The 22257-nt window shown below is 43.9% G+C and overlaps 1 long non-coding RNA gene across 1 annotated transcript in view; it reads left to right on the forward strand.

Annotated features, from left to right (window-relative positions):
* Window positions 1-14386, forward strand: part of LOC128833603 (uncharacterized) — a 41900-nt gene extending 27514 nt beyond the window's left edge. Inside the window, exon 4 of the long non-coding RNA XR_008444291.1 lies at window positions 14097-14386. This is a non-coding gene — a long non-coding RNA (uncharacterized LOC128833603). The remainder of the gene's footprint in view (window positions 1-14096) is intronic.
* Window positions 14387-22257: the final 7871 nt, after the last annotated feature.

The following is a 22257-nucleotide window of genomic DNA, read 5'->3' on the forward strand; positions in this document are numbered from 1 at the left end:
TGAATTCTCTTTTTTTGCTCTCCATCAATCTGAGCTTATTAGTAGTTGTGTAAAAAACATCGAGTTATGTTAAATGTAAGTATTAACTTGTCATTTGGATTTTCTTCATAAAAATATTCACAGACTCTCCTTTTTGATCAGATCCTTTGGCTTTGTAAGCTGTTGGCAATAACCCTTCTGCCAACACACTGCTGGAAATGGGAAAAATAGAAAAAAAAAGTGCAATACTACTGACCAGGTAATAGGATCCAGCTGGCTACCTCAAAGTATAGGTTTCAGACATTTCCACCAATAGAGCCCACCCTGAAGAATGATAAATCTATCATTTAAACACATTTTCCAAATGGTGGTGTATACCTGCGGCTCTCATTGACATCAATAGGGTATTCAGCACGTCTGAAAATTAGTCCCAGGTGTGATATTACCCTTGGCTACAGTAATACAACAGGACAATTCAGTTTAGTTTCTACATTTACATTTTGCATGGTGGATTCATCTTCTGCCTGCTGGACACTCGGGGTTTTCTTGATTTTAATTCTTCTTCCATTTAATTTTTCTTCATAATCTTAATTTTTCTTTCACGATTGAAGAGCAGAAACACACATAGTGTAGCAAACAAACTGTTGTTCTCATTCTTGAATTTGTGAGGTAAACTAAAATCCCTAAAACATGAGAGTCTGGGTTTCATGAGGCGTATGTGCAATGAGCTGGTGGCTGCAGTCCAATTCCTAGTGCCAATTGTGATGTTTGTTGTAGTAGCAAGGACTCATGTCAACACCTCTTGGCACTGGGCTGAGAGCACCACCTCATTTCATATGGGCCACAGAAAAACGTCAATTGATAATAACTCTGGGTGACCCAGGCTGGGTTGGAGCTGGTGACCTAGATGTGAAAAATCTCCTTATCCCTTTTACAGTTTCCTGAACTCTTCTTTATTTGAAGTGTACAGCTGCATCCCTTCTGTCTTGATGTCAGCTGGCATATGCTGTCCAAGAACTTGATCTGGGCAGAGAAAGCAAGACTCTGAATGAGGGAATAGTTACAGCGTGTTTCTGTTCACTCAGACCAGAACAGCAGGCAGCCTGGGAGCTTTTAGACATGCAGTATGTGCTAAAATTCTGTTAGGGATTGGTTTGTTTGTAAGAAGGAGTTAGGAACGTGACAGAAGTTGGATGATATCAGAGGGAGGATAAGCTTACAGAAATTGGAAATGCACCCAAAAATATAATTTCTCTCTCTCTCTCTGTACAACAGCAAGGCTGCCACCCCCAGGCCAGAAGGATGCACATTAGCATCACTTCCCTTCCCTGCAAAAAAAACCCACTTGTTCTCAAGTATGTCTTGTTTTCAAAACTTGGAAAGATCCAGGCTACCGTCAAGTTCTTTTATTCACATATATTAGCATGCTCATCTTAACTATTATTACAGAATGACTGTGTTACTTATAGCAGGTCATGGATGTTTATGGTGCTTCATAAAACAAATGGAAATGGAGTCCCTGCTCCAAAGATCCTAAAACATCCCCCAAACTTCAGGGCCTATACAAAGGCCTTTCCCAACTGCAGTCCCTGGGGTCCTCCTCGTGTGCCCCTCCCCGGTCACATGGCTTCCCAGTGGGGACAGAGATGGGCACGAAGTCATCATTACCCTGCAGCCTGAGCAACCCTCCTGTGCTGCTCAGGCAGAAATGTCCAGCGGGGCGGTGGGGAAACTCCCTATGGTACCGACCTTCCCTGAACTCACCTGGCAAATCCACCCTACTTCCTACTTGGGCCACTGGCTAAATGCCACAAAGCGCAAGTGGGGAGTTAAGTGTGGATGAAGGCAATGAGACCATGCAGTTGTTTGGGAGAGTAATACATGCACCTCATGGGTTTCTTGAATTTTAAATATGGAATATAGCTTCAGTGCCACCTCGGAGAAGAGAATTTTGAGAAGGGATATGAAGGAAGAGGGTGGAGGTAGGGAATATGGGGCCCGGGAGGATTTTCTAGGAACAAAGAACTACATGAAAGAAGGCACTAAAGGGACTCACATAGGCAGTATTTTTATGGCACAAGATGTACATCCTGTTCTTTGAAGACAAAGTTTTCACACAGCAGGAGTGACAGGTTTTTCCAGATACATAAAACAGTGGACTAGGGTATACCCTGTGCTGTAAAATTCGCCGCCAAGTAACAGATTGGGGTTTTTTTCCCTTAAAAAAAATTATGAGTTTGGGACTCTCAAAAAATATAATAAACATATTATATAATATAACCACACACACATAATCCACAGACGGAATGAAGGGGCTGTATGCACCACTTAAACCTTGCCTGGGGCTACATAAGGTGAAATATGGGTGGAGTAGTCACACAGGGTGTCTGCACACCCACTGTATGCCAAGGAAAGGGTTTCCACATTGGCTTTAGATAAGTCAAGGTTACAAAGGTCACCGTGGGCTGATGTTAAGCAGGGGACACAGAGGGACTCCAAACTGATTTTGACACAGAAGGGCTCCAGTGTCATCAGCTGGAATAGCAACTACTGGGGACAAAAAGAACAGGAGTACTTGTGGCACCTTAGAGACTAACAAATTTATTAGAGCATAAGCTTTCGTGGACTACATCCCACTTCTTCGGATGCATATAGAATGGAACATATATTGAGGAGATATGTATACACACATATAGAGAGCATGAACAGGTGGGAGTTGTCTTACCAACTCTGAGAGGCCAATTAAGTAAGAGAAAAAAAACTTTTGAAGTGATAATCAAGCTAGCCCAGTACAGACAGTTTGATAAGAAGTGTGAGAATACTTACAAGGGGAGATAGATTCAATGTTTATAATGGCTCAGCCATTCCCAGTCCTTATTCAATCCTGAGTTGATTGTATCTAGTTTGCATAACAATTCCAGCTCAGCAGTCTCTCGTTGGAGTCTGTTTTTGAAGTTTTTCTGTTGTAAAATAGCCACCCGCAGGTCTGTCACTGAATGACCAGACAGGTTAAAGTGTTCTCCCACTGGTTTTTGAGTATTATGATTCCTGATGTCAGATTTGTGTCCATTAATTCTTTTGCGGAGAGACTGTCCGGTTTGGCCAATGTACATGGCAGAGGGTCATTGCTGGCACATGATGGCATATATCACATTGGTAGATGTGCAGGTGAACTGGGGACAGCGCAACATCCTTGTACTCAAGCCCAGATTAGAAAGGGATGATTTCACCTCTCAAACCTTCTGCAACTTACCTCACAGAGTCTGAATACTTGAGTTTTGTGTGGGTGGAGTGATTTCAGTGTTGTGAACACTTTTGATTTTATTGCAGTGTGTGTGACATTAGCTTTGTTTCATAAAACCCCAGCTTCTTTTGATTTGATTACATGAGACTCTCAGGCTTTATTTAAAGCAAGAAGTCATTTTCTAGTCTTCATGCTTGTGGAGAAAAGCTTGACAACTAAAGTCTCAAGGAAAGATAAAAATTTTATTCAAATGTATTATTTTAAAATCTCATGATTTTAAAGCTAACCTCGTGACACTTGGAGGGGGGAGGAGGGACAGACTCATTATTTTTGAATGCTTGAGGTTTGTACCACTATAATTTTCACTGTATATGAAGTAGGCACCACCAAAGCACTTGAGCATGTGCATAACTTTAAGGAGGTGACTAATCCCAATGGTCTGTGTGCGCTTATGTAGGGGTAATCTACAAGTTCTGTTATGTTTAGGAACTTCGCCATTTTGTTTGTGAATAGTTGTTGTTTGTCCACCATGTTGGTGACCTTCGTCTTGAGATAATTGGCACCTTTTTCCTCTAAGGCGGGAAAAGAGCAAGGATCACGTGTCCTGTGTTCTGCCCAGGGCCGGCCCACAACATTTTGGCACCTGAGACAGGGAGCTCAAATGACACTCCCATGCCCCCTCACTTGTGCCAAAACTTTGAAAGGTCTCAATTCTGCCTTCTTCCTGTTCTACTCCTCTCATGGTACTGCTCTGCTACCTACCCCAATAAAGGAGAACTAACAACTTAAAATGTCTTGTTCAAAAATTTTAGGTAACACTTAACTTTCAAATGCCTGAACAGCAAATGTAACTTTTCTTGTGTGCATAGTAAACACTGGCATTTTTATCTGTTTGATTAGTCAAAGTGGTGCTTTCCATGCCTTCTTGGTTTGAACTGCTTCCTGAAGGTCCACAGTCTGGGCCAGCTCATGCTCTGTTGAGATGGTCGCAAGGCTGACCAGCCTTTCCTGTGTCATTGTGGAGCGTAGATGTGTTTTTATTAACTTCAGCTTGGAGAAGCTGCGTTCTCCACTAGCCACTGTTACAGGAAGTGTTAGAAGTATGCGCAGAGCAACAAAAGCATATGGAAAGAGGGTGGTCATCTTATTTGTGCACATATATTCCAGATAGGGTGACCAGACAGCAAGTTTCAGAGTAGCAGCCGTGTTAGTCTGTATCTGCAAAAAGAAGAACAGGAGTACTTGTGGCACCTTAGAGACTAACAAATTTATTAGAGCATAAGCTTTCGTGGACTACAGCCCACTTCTTCGGATGCATATAGAATGGAACATATATTGAGGAGATATATATACACACATACAGAGAGCATAAACAGGTGGGAGTTGTCTTACCAACTCTGAGAGGCCAATTAATTAAGAGAAAAAAAACTTTTGAAGTGATAATCAAGCTAGCCCAGTACAGACAGTTAAGAAGTGTGAGAATACTTACAAGGGGAGATAGATTCAATGTTTGTAATGGCTCAGCCATTCCCAGTCCTTATTCAAACCGGAGTTGATTGTGTCTAGTTTGCATATCAATTCTAGCTCAGCAGTCTCTCGTTGGAGTCCGTTTTTGAAGTTTTTCTGTTGTAATATAGCCACCCGCAGGTCTGTCACTGAATGACCAGACAGGTTAAAGTGTTCTCCCACTGGTTTTTGAGTATTTTGATTCCTGATGTCAGATTTGTGTCCATTAATTCTTTTGCGTAGAGACTGTCCGGTTTGGCCAATGTACATGGCAGAGGGGCATTGCTGGCATATGATGGCATATATCACATTGGTAGATGTGCAGGTGAACGAGCCCCTGATGGTATGGCTGATGTGATTAGGTCCTATGATGATGTCACTTGAATAGATATGTGGACAGAGTTGGCATCGGGGTTTGTTACAAGGATAGGTTCCTGGGTTAGTGGTTTTGTTCAGTGATGTGTGGTTGCTGGTGAGTATTTGCTTTAGGTTCGGGGGTTGTCTGTAAGCGAGGACAGGTCTGTCTCCCAAGATTTCCTGGACACTACTGTGCTAATAAGCGATGGTCACATAAATACCACCCTATACCGGAAACCTACTGACCGCTACACTTACCTACATGCCTCCAGCTTCCATCCAGGACACACCACACGATCCATTGTCTACAGCCAAGCTCTAAGATATAACCGCATTTGCTCCAATCCCTCGGATAGAGACAAGCACCTACAAGATCTCTATCAAGCATTCTTAAAACTACAATACCCACCTGCTGAAGTGAAAAAACAGATTGACAGAGCCAGACGAGTACCCAGAAGTCACCTCCTACAAGACAGGCCCAACAAAGAAAATAACAGAACACCACTAGCTTTCACCTTCAGCCCCCAACTAAAACCTCTCCAGCGCATCATCAGAGATCTACAACCTATCCTGAAAGATGATCCTTTACTCTCACAGATCTTGGGAGACAGACCTGTCCTCGCTTACAGACAACCCCCCAACCTAAAGCAAATACTCACCAGCAACCACACATCACTGAACAAAACCACTAACCCAGGAACCTATTCTTGTAACAAACCCCGATGCCAACTCTGTCCACATATCTATTCAAGTGACATCATCAAAGGACCTAATCACATCAGCCATACCATCAGGGGCTCGTTCACCTGCACATCTACCAATGTGATATATGCCATCATGTGCCAGCAATGTCCCTCTGCCATGTACATTGGCCAAACCGGACAGTCTCTATGCAAAAGAATTAATGGACACAAATCTGACATCAGGAATCAAAATACTCAAAAACCAGTGGGAGAACACTTTAACCTGTCTGGTCATTCAGTGACATACCTGCTGTATGTCATGCCACAACACTAAGCCACACAGAAATTTGGTGTTATGTATGTTTCAGGTGATTCCATTTCCCTCTGCCACTGTTCTCCCACAAACAGTTCCTGTCATAGCATTATCCTCCATAATGGCAACTATGGCATCATCTAGCTTCCCAATTTGGTGTCTGATAGGCTTTATTGTCTCCACTCGACTTTCCCGTCATGTGGAATTCAGTGGTTTCAGTGTCAGAGAGGATGTTCCCAGATGTTGCTTCAAAATTTGCCATTGATGAGTTGATGCAGAGAAAAATACATAGATGCTTTGAATTACATTAAAAAATTCAGCAGCCTCACTAGAAGCTGATGCTCCATCACTGACCACCAAGTTCAAAGAATGAGAAATGCATGGGATAAAAAAAGCTTGAGGGTTTAACTCTCAGATCCGTGTCTGCACTCTTCTGTTCTTTCCTCTCATGTTAGCACCATTATCGTAGCCCTGACCGCTCATGTCAGCTACCACAATTCCCGTATCTTCTAGCTTTTTAAGAAGCACATTTGTCATACCAGCTCCTGTAGTATCATCAATGTCAATAAATTCTAAAAAATGTTCTCTGACAGTCACCATTGCAGGGACATTTTCACTACGTTCTGTTGTTGTTACAAAATGCACCATTAAAGTAATTTGTTCCATATGGCTGATGTCAGGTGTGCAGTCCAGAATAACAGAGTAATATCTTGCTGACTTCAGATCTGCCACAATCTTCTGTTTGACTTTTGTTGTGAGTAATTGTATGATCACATTTTGAATTGTTTTTCCAAGGTAGTGGTATGTGTACATTTCTTGGGTGGTGTCCCTTCTTAGATGCTCCTGGAGTACAGCATCAAACTCAGCCATCAGCTCCACAATTTTAAGGAAGTTTCCATTGTTTGGCACATACAGCTGATCTGAAGTGCCACGAAGTGCTAGGTTTTGGGTAGCAAGCATTCTCACAATGGCAATGAGCCTTTTCAGAACATTTTGCCAGTAAAGAGACTCTGATGCAATCTTCTGTTGAGGCTGATCATCTATGGTGGCCTTTAACCTTAGTCTCATCTCAAGCTCTTTCCACCTATGGAATGCTCTCTGGTGATTTGCTGCCTTCTCATGGCATACCAGATTTCTAGCCAGATTTTTCCAGTCCTTTGTTCCTGTAGAACCCAATGTGGCTGGAACATTAGACTGGAAGAGTTTGCAACAAAAACAGTATGCAGCATTCTGGGTTTTTGAGTACATAAGCCATGGCCTCTCCACTTTGTCTCTGTTGGGGATTTCATGCCAGTAATATGTTGGATGGAAACTTCTATTTTCATTGTCTTTGGGGAACATGAAGTTTTTCACTTGCTGTGGCCCATGAAGTCCCTCAGGCTACTGCTCAAGTGGGTCCACAGTCCTGGATCATCTAGACTTAAGGAACTAAACTCAGCAGCAGCTGTTTCTTGCGCCTCCACCACACTCTTCTCTGATCTACACTTTTCTTCAGGAATGTGCATGGTTACATCCATTTGAGATGGGGATATGGATACTACAGTAGTTGCCAGGTCACCTGTACTCTGACTAACTGGAAGATCAGGCATCTCCTCACCACTCACATCCTCAATGGGGCCGGAAGGCTCACCGTGAACATTTGTGTCTATGTGTCTCAGGAAAGCTCCTTCCTGCTTAGATAGAAAAGCTTCCTTTGCTTTCTTTCTTTTTCTGAATGCTGCTCCAGAGGGACGTTTTCTTATTTCACTCATGACTGCTGTTCTGTGCCAGCTAGAGTGGCTCTCAACATTCAATTGAAGGGGACCAATAAACAGGCTAGTAGCAGGGCCTGCGGCCTGGTCTACATTACGAGTTTAAGTCAACTTTAGCAGCGTTAAACCGAATTAAGCCTGCACACGTCCACACGACGAAGCCCTTTTTTTCGACTTAAAGGGCCCTTTAAACTGGTTTCTTTACTCCACCTCCGACGAGGGGATTAGCGCTAAGATCAGCCCTTGCGGGTCGGATTTGGAGTAGTGTGGACAGAATTCGACGTTATTGACCTCTGGGAGCTATCCCACAGTGCTTCATTGTGACCGCTCTGGACAGCACTCTCAACTCAGATGCACTGACCAGGTAGACAGGAAAAACCCCGCGAACTTTTGAATTTCATTTCCTGTTTGCCCAGCGTGGAGAGCACAGGTGACCACGCAGAGCTCATCAGCACAGGTAACCATGATGGAGTCCCAGGATCACAAAAGAGCTCCAGCATGGACCGAACGAGAGATACGGGATCTGCTCACCATATGGGGAGACGAATCAGTGCTTGCTGAACTCCATAGCAGTAAACGAAATGGCAAAATATTAGAAAAAGTCTCCAAGGCCATGAAGGACCGAGGCCATAACAGGGATGCACAGCAGTGCTGCGTGAAAATTAAGGCGCTAAGGCAAGCCTACCACAAAGCCAGAGAGGCAAACAGAAGGTCTGGGGCAGAGCCGCAAATATGCCACTTCTACGCGGAGCGGCATGCCATTCTAGGGGATGCAGCCGCCACTACCCCAACCATGTGCTTTGACTCCATCAATGGAGAATCACGCAACAGGGAAGCGGGTTCGGGGTACAAGGAAGATGATGATGATGATGAAGACAATGAAGATAGCTCACACAAGGAAGCGGAGAAACTGGTTTCCCCAACAGCCAGGATATGTTTATCACCCTGGACCTGGAACCAGTAACCCTCAAACTCACCCAAGACGTGCTCCCAGAACCTGAGGGCACACAAGGGACCGCTGGTGAGTGTACCTTTGTAAATATTACACATGGTTTAAAAGCAAGCGTGTTTAATGATTAATGATTAATTTGCCCTGGCAATCGCGGCCAGTACAGCTACTGGAAAAGTCTGTTAACGTGTACGGGGATGGAGCAGAAATCCTCCAGGGACATCTCCAGAAAGCTCTCCTTCATGTACTCCCAAAGCCTTTGCAAAAGGTTTCTGGGGAGGGCTGCCTTATCCCATCCGCCATGGTAGGACACTTTACCACGCCAGGCCAGTAGCACGTAGTCTGGAATCATTGCATAACAAAGCATGGCAGCATATGGTCCCAGTGTTTGCTGGCAAGCAGACAACATCCATTCCTTATCTCTCTTTGTTATCCTCAGGAGAGTGATATCATTCACAGTCACCTGGTTGAAATGGGGTGATTTTATTAAGGGGACATTCAGAGGTGCCCGTTCCTGCTCAGCTGAACAGAAATGTTCCCCGCTGTTAGCCACGTGGTGGGGGGAGGGGTGAAGTGATCATCCCAGAGAATTGGGTGTGGGGGGTGGGTAGTTGGGTTTGTGCTGCATGTTAACCCGGAAACCGCAGCCCCGCCTTTTACATTGCAAATCCATTTTAAATGGCCAACCCAACGGATCCTTGGTATGGGAAATGAGGGCGCTGCTGTTTGAAACCATTCCCACATGTTATGAAGGTTAAAAAAGCCAAAAGATTGTGGCTGCCTGCAAGCCGAATTCTGTTGCCTGGCACTGCATGAGTGATCTCTCACACTAAACCGGCAGGCCCTCAATATAAGAGGAAAAATGCGACTTTGTAACGAAAGCACATGTGCTGTGTAATCTGAACAGCAAAATTTAACGTGAAAGAGTGTACCCATTGTTCTCTAAAATGTGTCTTTTTTAACCACCTCTCCCTTCTCCTCCACCAGCTGCAAATGTTTCTCCTTCACAGAGGCTAGTGAAGATTAGAAGGAGAAAACGGCGGACTCGGGATGATATGTTCTCGGAGCTCCAGATGTCCTCCCACGCTGACAGAGCACAGCAGAATGCGTGGAGGCAGTCAATGTCAGAGTGCAAAAAAGCACAATATGAATGAGAGGAGAGGTGGCGGGCTGAATCGCGGGCTGAAGAGGATAGGTAGCGTCAGATTGCTGACAGAAGGCAAGAGTCGATGCTCCAGCTGCTGGAGCATCAAACTGAAATGCTCCAGCGTATGGTTGAGCTGCAGGAAAGGCAGCAGGAGCAGAGACTGCCGCTACAGCCCCTGTGTAACCAACAGCCCTCCTCCCTAAGTTCCATAGCCTCCTCACCCAGATGCCCAAGAACATGGTGGGGGGGCCTCCGGCCACTCCACCCCAGATGATTGCCCAAGCATCAGAAGGCTGGCCTTCAATAAGAGTTAAAGTTTTAAAGTTTTAAACTGCAGTGTGTCCTTGTCCTTCCCTCCTCCCCCACCCCTCCCGGGCTACCTTGGCAGTTATCCCCCTAGTTGGGCAATGAATTAATAAAGAATGCATGAATGTGAAGTAACAATGACTTTCTTGCCTCTGCAAGTGGTGCTCGAAGGCGGGAGGGGAGGGTGGTTAGCTTATAGGGAAGTAGAGTGAACCGGGGTGGGGGGGGAGAGGGTTCATCAAGGAGAAACAAACAGAAGTTTCACACCGTAGCTTGGCCAGTCACAAAACTCGTTTTCAAAGCTTCTCTGATCGCACTACGCCCTGCTGTACTCTTCTAACTGCCCTGGTGTCTGGCTGCACGTAATCAGCGGCCAGGCAATTTGCCTTAACCTCCCACCCCGCCATAAATGTCTCCCCCCTTACTCTCACAGATATTGTGGAGCGTACAGCAAGCAGCAATAACAATTGGAATATTGGCTTTGCTGAGGTCTAGCCGAGTCAGTAAACTGCACCAGTGCGCTTTTAAACATCCAAATGCACATTCCACCACCATTCGGCATTTGCTCAGCCTATAGTTGAACAGGTCCCGACTCCTGTCCAGGCTGCCTGTGTACGTATTCATGAGCCATGGCATTAAGGGGTAGGCTGGGTCCCCAAGGATAACGATAGGCATTTCAACATCCCCAATGGTTATTTTCTAGTCCGGGAAGAAAGTCCCTTCCTCCAGCTTTTGAAACAGACCAGAGTTCCTGAAGATGCTTGCATCATGTACCTTTCCCGGCCATCCCACGTTGATGTTAGTGAAACGTCCCTTGTGATCCACCAGTGCTTGCAGCAGCATTGAAAAGTACCCCTTGCAGTTTATATACTTGGTGGCTTGGTGCTCTGGTGACAAGATAGGGATATGGGTTCCATCTATCGCCCCACCACAGTTTGGGAATCCATTGCAGCAAAGCCATCCACTATGACCTGCACGTTTTCCAGAGTCACTACCCTTGATATCAGCAGGTCTTTGATTGCCTTGGCTACTTGGATCACAGCAGCCCCCACAGTAGATTTGCCCACTCCAAATTGATTCCTGACTGACTGGTAGCTGTCTGGCGTTGCAAGCTTCCACAGGGCTATCGCCACTCGCTTCTCAACTGTGAGGGCTGCTCTCATCCTGGTATTCTGGCGCTTCAGGGCAGGGGAAAGCAACTCACAAAGTTCCATGAAAGTGCCCTTACGCATGCGAAAGTTTCGCAGCCACTGGGAATTGTCCCACACCTGCAACACAATGCAGTCCCACCAGTCTGTACTTGTTTCCCGGGCCCAGAATCAGCGTTCCACGCCATGAACCTCCCCCAGTAACACCATGATTTGCACATTGCTGGGGCCTATACTTTGTCAGAGGTCTATGTCCATGTCAATTTCCTCATCACTGTTGTCGCCGCGCTGCAATCGCCTCCTCGCCTGGTTTTGCTTTGGCATGTTCAGGCTCTGCATATACTCCAGGACAATGCGCGTGGTGTTCATAGTGCTCATAATTGCCGCGGTGAGCTGAGCGGGTTCCATGATCCCAGTGCTATGGCGTCTGGGCTGAAAAAAGGTGCGAAACTATTGTCTGACGGAGGGAGGGAAGGGGGGCGAGTGACGACTTACAGGTACAGGGAATTAAAATCAACAAAGGTGGCTGTGCATCAGGGAGAAACACAAACAACTGTCACACAGAATGGCCCCTCCAAAGATTGAACTCAAAACCCTGGGTTTAGCAGGCCGTTGATTTCACGGAGGGAGGGGGAAGCAAATGAATACAGAACAAATCTGGTCTATCTATTTTTTACATCTTAAGCTGGCAGCAGACGGTGCAGCATGACTGATAGCCATCGGCATCTTCTGGGTGCTTGGCAGAAAATGATGTACTACAACTGCTAGCCATCATTGTCAAGATGGTTCAATAGGCCAGGAGACAAAACATGTCTGCCCAGGTGCCTCTGATTGAACTCACTGAGGAATACAACGATGACAGATACCAGTTGTAATACACCATCCACTGCCAAAAGGCAAGAAGCTGCTGCTATGTAGCAATGCAGCCCCACGTCTGCCAGCACCCAGATAGCCGATGACGGCTACCAGTCATACTGCACCGTCTACTGCCAAAAGGCAATTAGCTGCTGCTGCGTAGCAATGCAATACCACGTCTGCCGGCACCCAGATGACATATGGTGATGGCAAGCTGAGCTGAGCTGAGCGGCTCCATGCTTGCCATGGTATGTTGTCTGCACAGGTAACCCAGGTAACCTAGGTAAAAAGGCGCGAATCAATTGTCTGCCGTTGCTCTGACGGAGGGGGAGGGGCCTGACGACATGTACCCAGAATCCCCCGCTACACTGTTTTTGCATCATCAGGCATTGGGATCTCAACCCAGAATTCCAATGGGCGGCGGAGACTGCGGGATAGCTACCCACAGTGCAACGCTCCAGAAGTCGATGCTAGCCTCGGTACTGTGGACGCGGTCCGCCGACTTAATGCACTTAGAGCATTTTATGTGGGGACACACACAATCGACTGTATAAAACCAATTTCTATAAAATCGGCTTCTATAAATTCGACCTAATTTTGTAGTGTAGACGTACCCTGAGTGAGGGAAGATATCAGCGTCTTAAGGGCCTAACTGGCTCCTACTACTTCAGTTGACTGCCTGTTCTCCTCAAGTGGGTTCAGGGAAGCAGCAGGAAACAGGAAGCTCCCTGAGAAGCTGGTGTTAATCAGTCCAGGCTCCTGGGGGTGCTAGAGAGGTACATAAGAGGCTCCTCCTTCTCTCTCTCCTTGCAGCTCCTGCTGCTTTCTGTTATTCCTTCTCACCTTTTCTCCTGCCTGCCTGTTATGTCTCTTGTGCCCTCCTTCCTCCAGCACAGCACTCCACCATCTCTGTGCATCTAGAGCAGAGAGAATACATATGCACCAGCAGCAGACACAATTTTCTACACTCTGGGTTCTAGTGGTGCCCCCTGACCACAGTCTGGCACCTGAGGCAGCTGCCTCAATTCGCCTCATGGTAAGGCTAGCCTTGCTTTTGCCTAGTAACAGGAGAACATAAAAGACTGCTGCACCGGAGAAAAGGGTGTCATATGTCCTTCATAAGTACGGCCATACTGTGTCAGACCAAAGGTCCATCTAGCCCAGTATCCTGTCTACCGACAGTGGACAATGCCAGGTGCCCTAGAGGGAGTGAACCTAACAGGCAATGATCAAGTGATCTCTCTCCTGCCATCCATCTCCATCCTCTGACAGACAGAGGCTAGAGACACCATTTCTTACCCATTCTGGCTAACAGCCATTAATGGACTTAACCACCATGAATTTATCCAGTTCTCTTTTAAATGCTGTTATAGTCCTAGCCTTCACAATCTCCTCAGGTAAGGAGTTCCACAAGTTGACTGTGTGCTGCGTGAAGAAGAACTTCCTTTTATTTGTTTTAAACCTGCTGCCTATTAATTTCATTTGGTGACCCCTAGTTCTTGTATTATGAGAATAAGTAAATAACTTTTCCTTATCCACTTTCTCCACATCACTCATGATTTCATATACCTCTATCATATCCCCCCTTAGTCTCCTCTTTTCCAAGCTGAAAAGTCCTAGCTTGTTTAATCTCTCCTCATATGGGACCCTCTCCAACCCCCTAATCATTTTAGTTGCCCTTCTCTGAACCTTTTCTAGTGCCAGTGTATCTTTTTTGAGATGAGGCGACCACATCTCAAAAAAGTATTCAAGATGTGGGCGTACCATCGATTTATATAAGGGTAATAATATATTCTCTGTCTTATTCTCTATCCCCTTTTTAATGATTCCTAACATCCTGTTTGCTTCCTGGTGGCAGCACAGTGCATGTCCTAGCCAAGACTGCGAGGGATCTACAGAAGATCACAGAAGAAGATCCAAACTCCATAGTTCCAGTTACCTGTCCCTGATCAAGTCCTGTCTTACCTGTTGTACCCAGTTCATAAAGTCCATTGTCGTGGGTCCATTCCTCTGAACCTGGTGTAGTATGCTGTGTATACCTGTACCTTTCCTGTGGTAAACCACCACCCCCTTGTCTTGTGGGTTTGGGACCTTGACTTCATGCCAGTTTTTTAAGCCAATCTGTACCTGAATACTCTTTGTGGTACTGTTTATTTGGGGTCCTATCAATTACTGTTTAGTCTTTGTTAAATAAATTAATCTGTTTTATAGTCAAGCCTGTCCATAGTTTTCTTGCTGATGATAGATGTGGGTTGGGAGAACAAGTCTGCTGGGTGGGGCTTTAAGGTGTGGAACCTAGGGCACATCCAGTTAACCACTGGAAAGATATAAGCAAAGATTATTCCTGGTTAACACATATATCTCCAATAGGAATACCCATGTGCTTAAAGTTAATCATGAGCTGATGTGTATTGCTAGATCAGAACCTTAGGAAACATACAGGACAATGAGGTAGGGTTAAAAAACCCCAAACATAAGAATGACTGGCTGGATGACAGTTATTGGTACTGCATTATATATAGTTCAATCTTTCCCAGCCTTTCAGAAAAAACAAAGTATTTTGTGACCATTTCTGCTAAGACCTCTAACCCTAAGTGAACAGCATCTTGTGTTAAGGCATTGGTGATCCACTTCTTCCCCCTCTGTGGGTCATAGGAAAGTCACGTAGCCTCTCCGTGCCTAAGTATACCCATCTGTAAAATGGGGACAATATTTCTTCACTACCTTTGTAAAGTGCTTTGAGAACAATGGATAAGAAGTGTTGTATTTATGCGGTCAGCATTTGTATTGTTAATTAGCATTTCATACTTTTTAATTGGGGGGATTTTCTTTTCTTGCTTTGAAATATTTCAGAGGGTCAAAGTATTTTTCCCCTCTGACTAAAGTTGTCTCTTTCCATTTGTGTTTTCATTGATTTTATTTTCCCTGCCTGTGATTTGAATGGAGCTGAAATTAACACAATTGTTGTAATGATGAGCAACAACTTCAATGAACTGCATATTGTGCCTTTGTGGTTTCATATTATTGTGCATTTGACTTGATGTTAATGTATAGTTCTCAGAAAAAATGTTTGTTAGTCATTTGCAAATACAAATCCAGCCTAAGCATTCCAAACATAGCATTGGGTCAGCAGTATTGCCAACCCGAAGCGTTCAAAAATCACGAGTCAGGCAACAAAAAATCATGAGATCGGCTTAAAATCATGAAATCTGAAAGATAATAAATGTTGCATTCTTTTTTATTTGTCTTCTGGTGTGGTCACATGTAGAGTTCCCATTTTCAAGCTTTCCTCCATAACCACAAGAGCTAGGAACTTGCTTGTTTTTAAACAAAAGCTGAGATTTTCTGGTACCAATCTGATTTCAGCAGCTGGGGCTTTATGAAAAATATGTTTAGTTGAAACTGAGTGGTATTAAGGACCAGCACTGAAGCCACTTCTGTGATACCCAGACCTCCAAACCAGTTCTATTAGTGGAGGATGAGCCCCTATCTTCCCCACCTGGTGCCCCCTATCCCTTATCCCCCCCAACAATGGTAAATGGCACCCCAAAATAGACTTCTGGCATGCCAACTGCAGTACTTCGGGTAGGTCAAAGCTTCTACATCAGAACTGTCGTTTGACAGAAAATTAGTGCTTCAACTAAGCAATCTTTTTGTGAAAAGTGTCTGCTTTCTGTGGAAAATTCAACTTTTCATCAAAAAACTGAATACCCCAAAACCCATCTAGCTTTCAAATTTTGGTAGAAAATTTTAAAAAATTGATTTGTAGGTGTAATTGGGGAGCATCATGCCTCATTCTCATTGGTGAGCCAAGCTCCCCAGCCAGACTTCATCTCCCATGATGCACCACAGCTATGCTGCACCACAGCGGCTCAGCAGAGAGGATATCCACAGGGCATCATGGCAGATGTAATCTGGCCAGGAAGCCCAATCCAAAAAGGAGAACTGGGGCAAGAGGTAACCAAATTAAACTCCCATGAGGCATTGCAGTTGTATTTCCTAATTGAAATTTTTGGTTTTTAGCCAAAAATATCTGGTTTCCATCAAAAGTTGAAATTTTCTGAGGAAAATTTTGACAAAAATGATTTTTTTTGGGGGGGGGGTCAATGTTCTGTGAGAGAAAAACCCATTTTTGGACCATCTCTAATCTGGGGTCTGATACAAAGCCCACTGAAGACAAAGGAAAGTCTACCCATAGGCTTTGAATCAGGACTTAACTATACGTACTGCATATCATGCTGCTCTCCACATTCTCTCTCAGTTTCAGGTAAGTATGGTAAGACCAGGGTGCTCATGCTGAGGCCAGATATAATCACCCTTCCATTAATATAATAATCTCCTTATAAAATATAAACATGTACCACTGAAATTCAAAAGTAGATACTTAAGCATTGTAAAATGTTTGGATTTTTCAAAATAAAGGGTTCTTGCATCTTAAACTAGTGGTTATGGTTATGGAAGGGAAAGCAGGTGGGAATTGATGACTCTATGGCTGGCTTCACTCGGGGTGTTGAAATAAGGACTGCATGACTAGGCCTTTATAACATGTTCCTTCTCCTTAGTGTTGTTCCTGTCTCAAAAAGGGTTCTTCATTCTTTTTAATATCAATTATTTTCAACACATAACAACCTAATCTAATTCCAATCTTCTCTAGAGATTATTTGATTAAAATATTATGAGGACCAAAAGATGTACATTTTGCTGTCCTTTTTCTATGTCATATCTTAAGACTTACACTGGAAAAGCTTAGCAACATTTGGCATCTAACTACTTTTTAACATAACACTTATCCATGCTTCTGTTCACACTCTGAAAGGTGATGTTTGAATGGCTGAAGCATCTGGATTCCATTATGAAAAAGTATAGCACTCAAAATGGATTTTTTTATATATATATTTTGGTGGAATTCCGGCAGCTGCCTTAACCACCCTTAGGCCTAGCTTTTTCAAAGAGGTTTGCTACCAGCTTTAGTCAAAAATGAAACAAAATGGTCCAAAAAAATCTTGGAATTTCTTTTGGAAGATCATTAAAAAAAATAGTAAAACAACACAAACATTTCTGCCTTCACATTTTTAATAAATGTTATTGCAGTAAGTATTAAAACTCCAAAAAGTCTTTTCCTTGTGTGGTCAAGCACTGTTTCCACTTTCTTGTCTGTTTATATAACATTGGTTTTACAATGCTGCAGTTTACAAATCAAATGGTTTCTCTCAGTGATAGTGTGTTTTTATTCCATTTGGCCCATTTACAATAGTCCAAACCTCTGTGGTTTTGTCATTAAAAATCTGATTGGCAGAGATATACTGAATCTTTATGTTTTCCAGCTGGGCAACTACCAGTTACACATACTCATTATCTATATGATCTTGTAGTTTTCATAACAACTGTGGATGATAATTTCATGTGGCCTCTAGAGTCAATGTTCATTGATCTATAGTAGAAATTGTCCAGAAACCCTTGGAATTGGATATCCCTGAGTTTTGAGAACATTTAGATTTAGATACAAGAGTCATGACTTGCCCTTTTCTTGATAATAGAACTAAAACTCTAGTCAAGATTTCTAACGGCGCTTCCCAGTGCCTTCGTTGTACAAGCCCACCTGGCACCCTGGGTATATACTCAAGCAGTTGGCTAGCCCATGCTGCCACCTATGGCTGCTGCTGTCTAAATCAAAGCTGGCTCAGGTATGTCTACATCTGCTGCAGTTACACTGTTTTTTCTAGTACAGACATGCTCTTACACTGATTTTACCAGCGTATAATTCCATTAGCTTCACTGGAGTTATACTGGTGTGAGAGCAGAATCAGACTTCAAAAACACCACTAGTCCATATTGTGGATGTGCAGAATTCCATGCTTTAAATCAAAGCTTTTTCATCAAGGGAATGCTTGTGTTCATTTTAAACAAAATGTGATTTACAAGGTACTTGTGCATAAAGAAGCATGCTGTGGCTCACCACCCTAGGAACATTCTAGAGAAGGCCAGGGGGAGGGGTGTGAGCTCAACATGTGGAGTGGAGAAGTATAAGCATGTGATGAACAAATCCATATATGGAAAGGTTAAATATGATTGGTTAGAGGGTTGTGTTATGTAACTTGTTATGTAAGTGCCATGTGCTATAAAATAGCAATGGGAGGGGCTCCTTGCTGGAGGGACTCTGCCTGATTTTTGTACCAGGGGCTCTCCCTTTGTGCACATTGAATAAAGCCTTGTTGAATTGAATCAAATTGAATGGAAGACCCTTGATTCTGCCCAGCATCTGACTCATTGGGAACCACAAAATCCCAACATTCATTTGATAAAAAGATGAAGTAAAAATCCACAAAGCCATCTTTTCCCTCCTTGCTGGACTTGCAAATGGCCACACAAAGAATATTCAGTCCTGGACTGAGATTTTACATGCCAGGTGATAAACCACTGAAACATGTAACAGAAGGTGAGCAGTCCCTAAACTATAGCAGTGCTTGCGGGTAGCACTATTGCACTAGGTTAATTCAATGCAAAGCTTCCACTGAGATGATCAAATTCCTGGTGTCTGACAGAGCTGGAGAAGTTTATGAAGGATACCAGAACTTTTCTATTTAGTCACTTCCTTAGTATTCATAGTGTGACCCTTCAGTATATGAAAACCATGAATCTGTGAAGCATAGAAATATTAAAAGACCTAGATTTGGAGCTATTACTAATTTTTAACTGTTTTTTTATGGTAGGAAGAAAGAAGGTTGTTGCATGTAGAACAAGGGGGAAAAGCATATTACAGCAATATTAAGGGCAACATTCTGGCATGTCTTGTGCTGTAGGAAAACAGGAAAGGAAGTTTCTTCCCTTCCCGTGCACTCAAGCCCAAGTTCTGCAAGCGCTTTAAAGTCCGACATATGCTTAAGTATCTTGCTGAATCAGTGTCCCATGCAGGAGCAGGGCAGGATGCAGATGTCGATAAATCCCAGTGAGCACCAGGATTAAAGGCCTTCTTGCTCACTCACTATTGCTCCACTCCGTCCTGACTGCAGCCCACCTCACTTTATAAATAGCCTAGGATAAGAAGTGTGTACCAAAAAGAGGAAATAGATAAGGACCAGAATAATACATAGCAAGGGTGACAATGTTAATAATTACCCCTAAAACACAGAGGAAGTAAGACCATCAGCAGACTGGATACAAGCTGTCAGAAAACTTGCAAGGGCAAAATTATGAGGAATTTGGTTGGATAATGATTAGCTAAAATCATTAAAGTATCATCATTTTGCTTCCAGTTCAAATGTATTATTGTACTTTAGGTCAATATACCGTAGTTGGTGTTCTCAACTCAGAAAAATGTAAAAGACATATCTGATGGCGTCCTTGGCAATTCATTTGATTACATTCCCTGATATTCAACAGATGTCTGCAGCCCACATGGCATACAGATCCGTCCAGTCAGTAGTTCACCATAACGTTTGATATGACAGAGCCATATATAATATTTAATAAAAATGAACTATTATGCATCCAGTACTCCCACAGCTCAGTGTTGTACAAAAATTGTCTCTTTGGGATAGCTTATAGCACAGGACCAAGTCAATTTGTATTCCTCATCAGTTTTCATCTAAATGTTTGGCATTTCAATTTCAGGGACCGTCAGAATTTATGGTAAGTGGAATGATTTAGAGTATCATTTCTGTTTGCAGATAGTTTAATCACCCTGTAGCAACAGCCCTGACCACAAGTGGAATTTTTATTCTTATCTTTCATGTGAGATGTAAAACTGAGGTCCTGACTAGAGCTGGGAAAGCAGTGAGAAATACTATCCACAAACATGTCAGTGCCTTCTAAACAGATTTTTCACTTCAGCTACATTTGCAGCCCTTTTTGTTGTTGACACTTAAACTGGGCCGGAAAGATGTTGAGGCTTGCCTAGGAGCAAGTCTCCCATGATTCTTCATAGTTAAGATGAAGCTAACTTTAGAGAGAGCGGAATTTTACCATTTACCCTTAGCATACTTTGAAAATTGTTGGAGGAGATATCTTACCAAAGCACTAACTGCAAGAGATGAAAGGAATTGCAATGGAACAGGGAACTTTATAAATAGCCTAGGATAAGAAGTGTGTACCAAAAAGAGGAAATAGATAAGGACCAGAATAATACATAGCAAGGGTGACAATGTTAATAATTACCCTTAAAACACAGAGGAAGTAAGACCATCAGCGGACTGGATACAAGCTGTCAGAAAACTACAGAGAAGGTCTTTCGCAGCTGTTGGTAACTGTATGCCTCTGTGCAGGGAGAGGAACCATGCAGCTCCGCAGGCGCACAGTGCCCCCACCTTCCATGGAAAGCCCCAGCATCCGGCTGCATCCCCACAGCCTCCCCTCCCAGCCCACAGTGTCAGGGCTCTGGTAGGGGCTCCCCCATTAGGTGGGGGTGCTGGGGCCCCAGCCTGTAACCTCCTGTGTGGGCAGGGGGTCCCTGGGGTCCAGGCAGGTTTCCGGGGCTGCAGCCACAGAAGTAAGTGCTGGGGCATGCCGAGCGCTGGCTGCAGCCAGGTTTGCAGGGATACAGCCAGGGAAGATTTGTCCTCATGCTTCCTTCCCTGGATGCACCCCCGCAAACCTGTCTGCAGCTGGGGCCTTTTTTCCCCCCAAAATGTTCTCAATATGCAGCATGCTGTCGCCAATATCTGAATCCCATTAACATTAAAGTCAGTGGGAAAGGACTGGTTCCCAGCAAAATGTTGCTGTTAACTGGAAGTTGTTAATATCAGGATTGCTATTAAGCAGAATCTACTCTATGTGCTTAGTAGAGCTATGCAGACAACGGTACGTCTGTTTCACAGAGGATTTCAGTACTTAAAAATGTCTTTGTTTTGATTTGAAACAACCCCCCAGATTCTCAAAATTCTCTGTGAAAGGGAAAAGAGCCCTGCTGCTGGAGCAGTCCACCTCGCGGGCTGCCCTGGAGCCAGGAAGCCCTAGGGTCCGAGGTCAGGTGCAGTCCACATGACACCTGTCCCAGAGTCATGGATCTTGGTATTCCGGAGAGTCTGCCTTTCATCCTGCCTGGTGGGCTGAAGGGGAGCTGTGAACCTGGAAGCCCTGAGATCCCCACCCTGTGGCAGCCCACAAGGTGAAGTCTGGAGGAGCCAAGGAGCATGGGAGCTTATGAACTTGGGAGCTGGTGCTCCCAGGATTTCCAGGCTCTCAGCTGCCAAAGAGGAGGGAGCCTGAAGCTTGTGCTCCCATGAAGTCCATCAGACAGGCTAATGAGAAGCCAGTCGGGCGAGGAAATCAGACAGGGTTCCTGAGTTCTGTCACAACTTCATCAAGATCAAACCATCTCTGCAAAGTGTTTCAATTTCAATGAATCAGTATTCTCCAACAGAACAATGTTCTGTTGTAAAATTTCTAACAAGCTGTATTGGTTAGGCCTTGTATGTGGTATATCGTTAGTAAACATGGCTGTCTGGACCCCACTATCCCCACGAGATTCCTTCATATTAGTTTTGTTGTGTAAAGAGCAAAAGACAACACAGGTCTTCAGCCAGTATTTTTTAATTCGGACTCAACATTCTGTTTTTAAAGAAGTGAAATTCATTTTGGGAGGAAATGGAAGTCATCTGTAGGGCCAAGTCATGGAATCAGGTAACAGAAACACCACCAAGTGATTTAGGTACCCAATCAAATAGCTCAGGTGTTGAATCACAAATACAAAATACTTAAGTGATACTCTCAGCAAACAGTTTGTGAAAAACACAAAAAAGAGGATATTGTTGGCACAAAAAAATTAAAACAAATTTAAAAAATATAGAATTATGAATACTGAATAAATTAATAAAAACTGCAGTCTATTAACAGACAATTAAAGAATATGAAAACAAACATTGTTTGTTGGAGCTGATTGATAAGATCAACCAAATAGGTATGGAGCTAACTAAAAGAAAATTCCATCCCTGACCAGATTGTTCTATCTGCCTAAGTTTGGCCCTATCACACATGCTGAAGTTCAAAACGCCCTGAAAAATACTAGAACCATAGCTTGTGAA

This window comes from Malaclemys terrapin, chromosome 3 (genome assembly GCF_027887155.1).
Source record: "Malaclemys terrapin pileata isolate rMalTer1 chromosome 3, rMalTer1.hap1, whole genome shotgun sequence".
In the NCBI taxonomy this organism is placed as follows: domain Eukaryota; kingdom Metazoa; phylum Chordata; order Testudines; family Emydidae; genus Malaclemys; species Malaclemys terrapin.